This window comes from Limulus polyphemus, unplaced genomic scaffold, assembly GCF_000517525.1.
Source record: "Limulus polyphemus unplaced genomic scaffold, Limulus_polyphemus-2.1.2 Scaffold674, whole genome shotgun sequence".
NCBI classification, from domain to species: Eukaryota; Metazoa; Arthropoda; class Merostomata; order Xiphosura; family Limulidae; genus Limulus; species Limulus polyphemus.
The window spans coordinates 194262-202357 of record NW_013666284.1 but is presented as its reverse complement, the minus strand read 5'-3'; positions in this window follow the sequence as shown (position 1 = coordinate 202357).

The window sequence follows — 8096 nt, the reverse complement described above, 5'->3', positions numbered from 1 at the left end:
TGTTTCATTGATTTTACTTTTACATAAAAACAATTACAGACAATAGTAAAAATTCACCATATCAACTGAAAATGAGCGATATTATGAACCACACCAAATTGTTTTTAAGATATGTGATTATTAAGCGAATATATATAAATCACACTTGAGTTTCTCCCTACTCAACAGAACGAAATGTTTATGTGTACTGAACATTTTTTTGTTTTTCTAACTCTCTCTCTCTTTTGTGTGTGTGGAATTGGGACGCATTCAGCGACGGGTTATGTGGCAAACCTATCTATGTTGCAAAGTAAACACTGAAAAGGATAGCATTAATTAATTACGAACCGTTCGAAGCGAATTTATGAGAATAAATCAACCCTGTAAGGTTATCACGGTACACTGAAAGAAATGTAATTATATATATATATAGTACTTTGATGCTAACTATATCTTCAGAGCATTATTATGTAAATATCGTCTACCAGCATTTGTGACATATGATAGTCATAAAAAGTATTAAAATATATGCTTTGAAAAGTATCTATCACATCGCTAGTACGAACTTAATATACTAGACTGATTGCTCCCTTTGAGATATTTTAGCATTGATTTTTATTATTTTATAATGCATTAAGATTATACTTGTGGAAATGATTATATAAGATATAATTGTCATTTGTCATTTTTTCACCTGGAACAAGGAGTATTAAACGTTTAAATCTATGTAACTACTGTGAGGCTTTGTCATGAATTTCATGTAATATCTAGAAAAAGTAAAGTTAAATTAACCTGTCTCACCAGCTGTTGCATAGAAACCAATACTTAAAATTCAATGTTTTAGAAACGCTATATTAAAATATTCATTCATAAAAGTAATTTATTTAAATATCATCAATTTAAAAACATTTAATCAATCAAAACAGAGCTAATTTTTAAAGTAATTAAATTAAATAAATATCCTAAAACTTAGAAAAGCTATAATAATATTTCAATTTGATAATTTTTTTATAATTTGGTTGTTTTATTGTAAAATATATAGTCTACTTCGAACAAAGTAATTAAACTAGATTATTTCATAATATTCTTTAGACACCCTTAAGCAGTTGTTACAGAACCCTTCTTCAACCTTATACTCTAGCAATGCATTATAATCAACAGCACATGTCTTTGTAGCTTAAATGAATATTTAGCATTTTGTTTAAGCAATATAGTGAAATAATATTGCAGGTATTTCATTATAATTTATTTTTAAACACTAAAAGCAAAATTTACACACAACGATTTTTATTATTTAGGTTTTTAATTATATTCTATAAATGTTAGTTTTAAATTATACAAAAACAGCCTTCTCTTCCTATAAGGCTACAAATCAAAATTATCAAAAGATATGTACGAAAACAGTTTTTCATTCTCTTTGTCGTATATTTTCTTATTTTGTTCTTCTTTTTTATGTGATGTATATATTAGGACAATGCAGGTAAAAAGTAGAACAGCACAAATTCCAGTGACAACAAGAAATATATTTCTGTAAAGAGGTTTTCTATATATCACAAGTTTTGCTTGTGTTGTGGCATTATACTCGCAACATTCTGTTGTTATCGTGCAGCGATAAATACCTGAATCATCAGTTGTTGTATTTTGCAGTATCAATTTTCCTGTTTGTTTTTTTCTGATGTACACTGAATTCCGTTACCTGAAAAATTGGTATCTCCTTGACTACACAGTTTATCGATCTCTTTTGTCCATTTGAACCGAATATTATTTACGTTGTTTTCTATCGAGCAGTACAAAACAACTTTGTGCCCTTCTTCTTCGTGTATTGTAGGCGGCTTTATCCCAACTTTCAGGTCATTACAACAACTGTTGTAAGATATAGTACTTGATATAGTTGTAGTTTCATTAGGCACTGTGTCATCTATTGTCATTATTCTGCTTTTTTCGGTTGTAGATTTCACTGTTGAAATTGTAGCTGTTGTTTCCTTAGAACTTTTAGATGTTTTTTTCATAAAGGTTGTTGAAGTTTTCATTAAACTAATAGTAGTTTCAGTGATCTTCTGATCATTTCCTTCATCTGGCGAATATAAGAAATAACGTTGATTTTCTTTTCGTTGTTTCGTGATATCTTGAGGTCCATTGTTTGGTAGAACAAAATCAGCTTGCTTTGTTTCCATTATTGTTTCATTTAGGAGAGTCTCAAGAATATTTCGACCTTCTACCGCTCCTAAACTTTCTGCCACGTTTATTACCAACACCCTGAGAAAAAAGATAAAACAGACTAACCTAGCACACACCATTTTACATGGGAAACATTCACCATGAACTTTCTTTATCTTTTACAGGAAGGGAAAAAGCTACACTTTCTTTCGTAATGTATTTCCTAACTGTTAACTTTCTTATCTACTGTTTGAATTTATCAACGTAAAGAGCAAAGTTTAAGTTTTTCTCTTCCCGTCTGTGCTGATATCCATGTTATATATAAGACACTTATCGATTTACCTATAACAACGCAATTTAATGACAAGTCCTAGAGAAAAACTATACAAAAAAAATCTGATTCTGTGAATTAGCTATTATAATCAAATATATATATTATCATAAATGTATACAATTAAATATAATCATTTTAACTTTAACATGTTTAACATATTTTTCGAATTGTTAATGGGAAAGGCAATAGTAACGGGCGCGTGTCGCCCTTCCTTAATGATGCTGTAATACAAATAACTAAATCATCGCTCGAAAACTAGAAAAAATACACACACACACACGAATATATATATAATTTAGTTATTTACCTTTAATGACTAGTTATATTTAACATTATGAACAGAAGGACTGAATTATTATGTAATATTTTTTCAGAGAGAGAAAGATCCCTAAACATTTGTGACAGAAATGTTGTGTTCCTAAATTAATCTTATAATTTAACAATGCACAGAAATAATCAGTTGTTTTTTTCCTTGAGGCTTTTGTTTTCCAAAAGGGTTGTTATGAAAATATTTCATTGAATTGATATTTAATTCCTGTAAACTTCATATGTGATTGTAGTGTTAATATTTAAAGTGAAGAGTAATAAAGTTCGTGCCATATTAATCCCGTACTCCACTTCTGCTTCTCTAAATCCAAATCGCAAAAGTAAAAGCTTAGTACAGCGCAGTGACTTATAGTTAACGTTATAGGCTTTTCACACAGTCTGCTAGCACTAGTCGAACCTGCTACATTTCATCGTCTGTTTAGGTTCGAAATACTCTCATGATATTAAGAAAGTACCGAACTTATATTTGTGGACTGGAAAGTGTACCGTCGAATTCAAGTACAAGACTATAGATATGTACAGCTGTACTATCTGTACTAAATTAATATTAACTGCAAGTTACATCGCAGCTCTGAAAAACGTAAAATTCTTAGACTTTTATAAAATAGGTTATGTGGATCTGTATTATGCTTTAATTTTCTTAGAATAAAAATATTAATATTCATTAAAAGCCCAATTTTTGGTAATTAGCATTTTAGAAATTCAAAGTACTTGTGATAAAGAATTGTCGTCAGAGATCATGCAGAGAAATATGTTTATAAAATTTATATTGTTACGTCTCTGTGTTCGTTTGTTAATTTTTCGTAGAAATTCTTTCCGAAGAAACCTTAGCGATACAAGTCCTTTCTTAAATGAAACTAGTTTATTCTTTCTCAATACAACTTTGCAATACACTTAATTTCCACAGTCACGCTATAAATTAGACAAACGCTATAATTCACAGCGAACGAATGATTCACGCGCTTGACTCAATTGTCCGTCTCTATCTCTGTCTGCAATTCAATTACATTCCATTCTTACCGTCACTTCTTGGCGGTCTTATATACATAAATATCACATATCTAGTAAACACTCGAGCATTCACGAACCTTCGAGAATATGACGTGTTACTAGCGTCACGTGACCCCGCTGTCGTAACACTAATATTAAATTCTCTACTAAATGCTAAACTTAAACATTTTCATCTGCTTCTGGATTGATGTTTTAGGTTTACTGACACTCTCGGCACAGGCAGCTCAAACTGCGTAAGTCATGACTTTTTAGAGTTATATTCAAAATTTATTTAAACTACTTTATTATCGTTGTATAGAAATAAACTTGGCATCAAAAGGTAGTTAATAAATAAAATATTAATATTATATAAGTTTTAAGTTGATAATTTTAGAAAAAAATATTTAAATATGAGAATTGTGACATTTGTTCTCTAGGTCTTTCATTTTATTTAATTCATTGAACACCACTCCTAGAAGAACGGAATTTAACGTAAATTATTTATTTTAATATAAATATTACTCCGGCAAAGCATAATTTTTATAACCTTCAATCTTATTTGTCTACGGAGCCATACACTAGAAAATCTTTCCACGCCCACCTGTCGCATCACATCTTTCACAAATTGCCAATAGTTCTCTCTGACGTTTTATACTACACTATTTATAACCAATAGAAAGCCAAAGTTTTAATCTATTAAATTACGTATTATATCTGGTCTTTTTCTGTACAGAGCATTGTCTATTTTGTCATTCAGTTTCAAATTTGTTCTCATAGGAATCATATCATAACTATTTTTTTAAAAGCTCGTATTGGGTAGTTAAGTTTGTCTGTTTTTGAATTTCGAGCAAAGCTACACGGTGGCTATCTGCGCTAGCCATCCCTAATTTAGCAGTGTAAACCTAGAGGGAAGACAGCTAGTCATCACCACCCACCGCCAACTCTTGGGCTACTCTTTTACCAATAAATAGTGGGATTGACCGTCACATTATAACGCCCCCACGGCTGAAAGGGCGAACATGTTTGGTGTGACGGAGATTCGAAACCAGCGACCCTCAGATTGCCCTAACCACCTGGCCATGCCAAGCCGCGTAGTTAGAAAGCCAGAAAATGTATGATAGTTATAGGACATTATTTGCTTTTTGCGTGTTATTATTCCATGTTTTAGGAGCAGTACTTATTTAGATAAAAAACTATTTATCGTAGTAGTACCAATAGTATAAAAAAGCAAATTTAAGTTTCATCAACAGTCGACAGCAAAAAAGAAGACCCAGTTAAGTACTATATTTCTTGTTTTTCATTTGTTTTCGTTATTATTGTAAAAGTAATTAAAAAGTAAAAATTACAAACTTATTGAGTTGAATAAAGTTAGGTTTGGTAAAATAGTGCAAAATAACAATAATTCTTCACGAAGCATGCGTTACGTAATTCGATAAGTTAACGTGAGCTACATGTTTGTCGAGTGATTTACAACTCGTGTGGCAGAATTATTTGTTAGACACAGTTCAAAGGTCAATAAAACAATAAAATATCATAATGTCAAAAAAGAGAGTGGAGTTTGTGGAGTTTTACAGCGGAGAATTTTAGGGTGGTTTAATTTTTACATTGAGGTTATATCTAAATATTAAGGGTAACTGCCTTCCCACAACTGGATACAGACAGCGAAAGGCAGGAGGAGTTGAATAGTTGTGGGTTCAATCACTCAACTGATTCTCCTTAGTTGCTAGCTAGTTCGACATCGGTGTCTGAATCTTGTCTGATAGATGGAATATCCCCAACGCGTTTGGGTTCTATGGCCACAGTCAATATCAGTTATGACTTGAAGATGGCAATGAGGAATGGTAGTAAAAAATAATCTTGATTTTTCAGTCTCATTATAATGTTATTTTTTGTTTTGTATTAACTTCGTTATTGGCTCATAGTGCTGATTTAATCGACAATTTAATTGACAATTAATGTATTTAATATTTATCTATCTGTCTACATATCTATTGCGCCTAGACCACTATCACGTCTGTCGTATCGCAGCCGATCTCTTGAGCCCTGTTATTGCATATAGCTGACGTAGTGTGGTTGATATACTATAGCATGTTTTCCATGTTTTCATGAGTTCTTAGAATTACTAATGTAGCTTTCCCCGTTGACGCTCTGGTTTGCCTGGCCTGTGCTGAGATAAAGAAGACTAGCTTGCAGGTTCGACAATTCTTGTGATTTAGTAAAGTTAATTCAAGTAAAAAAATAAAAAATAAAAAAATAAATAGTGTTAAAATGAAAATAAATAATATTGTGTTACGAATTCTTACCCTAAAGATCTGGTTTGTAAATCACTTAAATAAAACAATAATAATCATAATTCATTTCTTTAATCTGGTTCTCACCATAACATTTGCTGTTCATGAAAACTGATTGCATATATATATATATATATATATAACGTTTATGATAAACAGTTGGCGTATAAAGAACAACTACTGCCATCTATTGGAGAAGCTTTAAGTTACGGATAGTAGTGTCTAATCTCTCTCTCTATAGCCCCCCAGTGGCACAGCGGCATGTCTGCGGACTTACAACGCTAGAAACCGGGTTTCGATACCCGTGGTGGGCAGAGCACAGATAGCCCTTGTGTAGCCTTGTGCATAATTAAAAACAAACAAACAAACTATCTCTATATATATAAGCCAAATGTCTGTCTGTCACGCTCTGTCTCTTCTGAACAGTTAATTGTAGAAGAAAATTTATATATCAGAATGCTTATTTTAAAGAGTACGTTACAGAATTTATTAGATTTTTACAATTCCTAAAATTTCATATCGATATCAACATTGATCCACCAGTCTTCGTATGCACTGAATGGTTAATCTGAGCAAAAAACTACTAAGGAGGAAAAATATTTCTTATTGTGAGGGAATTTCACATAAAAAACGGGACTTCCACCGTCGACTGATAGAAAGAAATATTTCGAAGATAGGAGCATAAAAGAAAAAATCGCATAAACATAGGAAAGTGTTTGGGAATATATATATATTGTTATTTGGTATATTTGTTTTTTATGTCATTATTCTATTCATCCATGATTTTATTGTACTATGTCAATTACATTTATCTGAATTGAATTGAATGTATCCCCTTTGACACTTCTTATAGAAATGACAACTGTCAAAAAGCGCTCAATAAAATGACAAGGAACTGTGGCATCCAGCGGAAAAAATCCCTGCGGCTACTTATTGAACTTTGTACTGGATGCACCTATTGCATCAAAATCCAAACATTTTTGCAAACAATGCATTGCAGTTAGTTTCCTTTGCTTAAAAACAAACGTAATTCAATTTTCCGAATTGAAATAATACATGGAATGACAAAATACGGCTGTAAACGTCCCACTAGACAATCATATTGAATATACGCTATAATCCAAGACATTGAATTGAGTACATATATTTTATTTATTTACCACTATTTTTAGGAAGTTTACCATTGAATTCTTTCAATGGGCATCTGCTAGTTATCATGTAAATCGCTATTTCATTTTGGCATGCTATTTCCTCTGAAGAAGGTTGGAGAAATGCCACACTGCTTTTACCGATTCATAATATAAAATAATAGTAAGTTTGACTCGTTTTTAGAAATATTGGTTTTTATTAATATCATGTTTACTTATTTGATATATGAGGAATTTAGTTGATATACTTCAATTTCCTTTTGAGGAATAACACCAACATGGTGGTATGAGATATAGTACAACATCTATAGCCACTCCAAGAAAAATAATAAAAAATAACGCATTATTGTGAACAGTAAGTGCCTTTAAAAGTTTAAATTAATTAATATACACTAGCAAAGAAATTTGGTTAAAACAACAAAATGCATTCACTTGGTAGAAAATCATGAACCTATCAGTTTATCAACCGTTAATACACCAGTGTTCGTGAAAACAAGCTTGTTGGGTTAATGTAGAGTTTGCAAAAGTATTTTCACAAAATTTATGAAATAATGGTTACATTTACTATTAAAAATTATTGTTAAGATGCTTGAAGTTTTGCTTTCATGTGTATGACTTACCTTCGCCATTAGAAGAGAATTCGCAATAGTTGCACTTGTAAGTTATATATAATCAAAAACACCTTAGGTGTGGAAAAAAAGGTTCTGCCAAAAACTGATTGAGTATGCAACTTAAAGGAATGAAATCAAATTTGGCGGCCAAAATGGTAGCTGCACTTATAGCATTGATAATAATTTTACAGCAAATATTCATTCATGAGTTAGCCAGGCCGCGTTTTTTGTTCAACTTGGAGCATGATGGTGAGTAAAA